This window comes from Canis lupus, chromosome 38 (genome assembly GCF_011100685.1).
Source record: "Canis lupus familiaris isolate Mischka breed German Shepherd chromosome 38, alternate assembly UU_Cfam_GSD_1.0, whole genome shotgun sequence".
Lineage (NCBI taxonomy): Eukaryota > Metazoa > Chordata > Mammalia > Carnivora > Canidae > Canis > Canis lupus.
The window spans coordinates 16,489,619-16,493,253 of NC_049259.1; the positions used below are offsets into that span (position 1 = coordinate 16,489,619).

Here is a 3,635-nt window from a genome sequence, read left to right on the forward strand (position 1 = left end):
CTACTTAACAGTGGGTGGCAGGAACTCCGAAGTTTAATCCCAGACCTGCTACTAATTTCCTGGATGGCTTTTGGTCCATCCATTAATCTCTCTCTATCACTGTTTCCTTCTCTGGAAGAGATAGCAAGAATAATGGGATGTTTTATGCATTAACACATTTATGATCCTAATGTGCTCTGTAAAAGCATGCCTTTCTGGAAATGCTCATTGGTAGCAGGTAAATCAAAAGAAAGCCAGTTTCTTGATTTCTAATGTGACACACTGATGGGATCTTTTTGTGACTGCCATATTTAGAAGCTAGACATGAGGCAGATTAAAGAGCTGAGTGTGTTACTATGTGAAAGGCACTGTATTTTCAAATGCCGAGTCCTGAATTATCTATTGATAATCACAAAGGTGCCTTAAAGTGAAAACAAGTACATGAGGGGATTTTTTTAGTATCAGGACTAATAAAATTAAAATCTCATACTTTCTCAAGAGGAGCATTTTCATTATTCATGGGGAATGTGAAGCTGGGACTGGTCTCATTAGGACTTTGGCTGGAAGTACTTAATTTTTTTATATAACAGAATACTTTGGTTATGAATTTTACAAATATTTTACTGCATCAGAATGACTTATATGAGACCAGGGAGGACAAAATAACCTCCAAGATGTCATTCTGGATGAACTGCATTGCATATTCTCTAAGAAATGTTCTTGCCTATTTTGTCTCTATAAATTCTTCAGCCTCCTAGGAAGAGATGAGAAAGCTCTAAGGAGAACTCAAATCATGTGTGCAATGACCTTGTGCAAGATAGAATTAAAATGTGGTTCAGTTATAAAATTGCAGTCCAGTCTAGTCTTATTTTTAAAAAGTAATTCTATAATTTAAATGCGTTGGCTTGTTCTTACGGTTTGGCATTTTCTTTATTCAGGGGCTATTGTTTTTGACATTAGAACTGGGAAAAAATACAAATAATCAAGATGAGTTTATTTTTAAAGAAACCAGACAAATCCACCAGTTTTTCCTTATAAGGTAAAATTATAGTGTCTGCCTGCGCAATGAATTACTAGTCAACTGAGTCTAAGTGGACCATATGATTATATGAGAAAATATAAGATAAACCCAGGGAAAACTTTGAACAGATAAGTCACCCTAAAGCTGGGCATTTTGCAAAGTGCTCATGCTGTGCTTTCAAAGTCTCCCATATTGGAAAATGAGACTTAGTTTCTGTCAAGAGACTTCGTCATTGCATGGTGGGTGATATACAATGTGTGAAATATAGCAAATGCAAGAGTCTTTTTGAGGTTTGTTTTTGGGTTTTCCTAATCCGTTTATCTATAAATAATTTATAATCAGTAGAGTCAAAGTTCTCATGTATGGGACCAATGTGAACTCCTGTACAATACACCACAGAGCTCTCTGATGAGACTCTTAATATTGTAGAAGACGTACAGTTTAGATTCATTAAGTAATAGATTTCCCATGTAACTTTTGGAGTGAAAACACCCTCTTATAAACTCTTTCTGGTAATTGTAGTCTATTCAGATCTGTCTTTTTGTTAAAAATAATAAAACATGGCTACAGTTTTTATTTAGAAATCCAAATCTTTGCAAAACTAAAAAATAATGAGGAGATTCCAGGTCCGTTTATGAACAAAAGCCGGTATTCAGAAATATAGGTAAAACATTGGAATATCCAGGCTGCTTATGACCTCAAAGTATTTGCACATGCAGCATACTTGGATTTGAGGTCACTGGTTCCATGGAGTAAAGGGGTCATAAGTCAGGATCCTAGATGAAGATTAGAAGTTTTATGGGAAGCCCTCACTAATTAAGTGGGAATCCAAAGAGCCATATACTTAAGGCTAAACCACAGCTAAACCTATTCTCTTCCTCTAATATTAGGGGGTACAGAAAAGATTTTTATCAGGAGTGAACAAAGCAGAAGAGAAAGGAAGGAGGGAGTAAATAAAAACTTATCCCAAAGATGGTTATAGACTGGTATAGATTTTTACCCTGGACATATGTAGCCTGGGTGAGCCCTAGAACCTGAGGCCTTGGTTTGAGATGGTTCCTGTGTAGAAGTGTCTTGCATATTTACAGAAGCACAAACAAAGTCTCTGTGGTGGAGGGAACTATTCATCCCAGGTTGCAGATAGTTTTTCAAGGGCAATGATCAGTATGCACTCAAAGATAACTAGACATCCAACAAAACAAGGCAATGAGTAAGAACTAGCAGAAATAGCAGGTAGCAGCAGAAATTGGTCAGCAGAGATATCAGATTTTATAATTATCAGACCTAGATTATAAAACAACCACGCTTACAAAGTTGAAATACTAAACAAAAAACTTGAAAGTACCTATAGAAAATAGGAAACTACAAAAAATGACAGAGAAAAGATTTAGGATTTCAGGATCTTATGATGTAATGGAAACCTAAAAAAATAAAAATTAAAAAAAAGATTTCTACATATCCTTGGAGCTTCTTCCTTGATTTTTGTCAGTTGCTCAATATGGTTGGTATCTTGTGAACCTCAAGGAATCAGGTAGTAGAGTAACATCTCTTTTATCCTTTCTACAAGGTAGTTGTCTCGGCAAGTCCTGGAAAATTATTGTCCAGCATTCCTTCTTATACAACTCAAATCTCCAAATAACCATGAACAAACTTAGCTCGATTTAATGGTTTCTGGCACACAGTAAGTGGTTATATAAATGATAAATACTGTTTTATTTTTCACTCCAAAGGATATTTAGTAATTATAGACAGAAGAGTCTCTTGCATGGATGAGCCAGTCTTACAGTTCTTTTACAAATCTCACTTGGAATCATAAAGAGAGACTAAGGCTAAGTTCTGCACGCCTATCATGGAATAGCTCATGTTTTCTTGAGTATTAACTGACTCTAGACATTTTTTGAACATCTCTACCAGAGTACATTCTTTGTGTATGGGTGTATATATGTGTATGGGCATATGTGGGAGGAGTCTGCGTGTGTATACGTGGGTGGATGTGGGAGTGGCATATGATTGTATGTGTGTATGAGTATGTATATGAGTGTGTGTGTGTGCGTGTGCATGTATGTGTGTGTGTACTATGCATAGGCCTGCACTCTTCACATTTCTGAAATGAGACTCCACACTTTGGGTCATAAATCAAGACTTCCTTCTTTTCTTAATTTTAGACTTATTGCTGACAGCTACTTGTAACCAAGTTCCTCTAAACACCCACACACGATGGAAAAATGAAGACCTGGACAGCTGGGTTTGGTTCCTTCAGACTCATGAGAAATTGCTCCAATTTATTGAAAATCTTTCTTAACGTCGATATGAGCCAAAGACCGGGGCTGTTACAAGTGATGTTGACATAGTCCCTTGATATTGTGAACTCCTGATCCCCAAAAGTACTGTGACTGGAATAAAGAACTTGCTTAATGCTTCCAGAATCACATCTTACATGTGTGTGTGTGGTAAGATATGTGTGGTGGAGTGTGTGCACGTGTGGGTATATGTGTGTTTGCTGTGTGTAATGTATGTTTGTGTGTGTGGTGTACCATATGAGTGTGATATGGTGTGTTGTGCATACATATGTATATGCAAGTGTATATGCGTGTTTTGTGTGTGAATGTGGTGTGCTGTGTACGTGTGTGATGTG

General features: G+C 36.8%; 1 long non-coding RNA gene across 1 annotated transcript; it reads left to right on the forward strand.

Annotated features, from left to right (window-relative positions):
- The first annotated feature begins 2,570 nt into the window (after window positions 1-2,570).
- LOC119868018 lies at window positions 2,571-3,419 on the forward strand. Its single transcript, XR_005385536.1, has 2 exons — window positions 2,571-2,681; window positions 3,166-3,419. It is a non-coding gene; the product is annotated as an uncharacterized LOC119868018 (long non-coding RNA).
- Window positions 3,420-3,635: the final 216 nt, after the last annotated feature.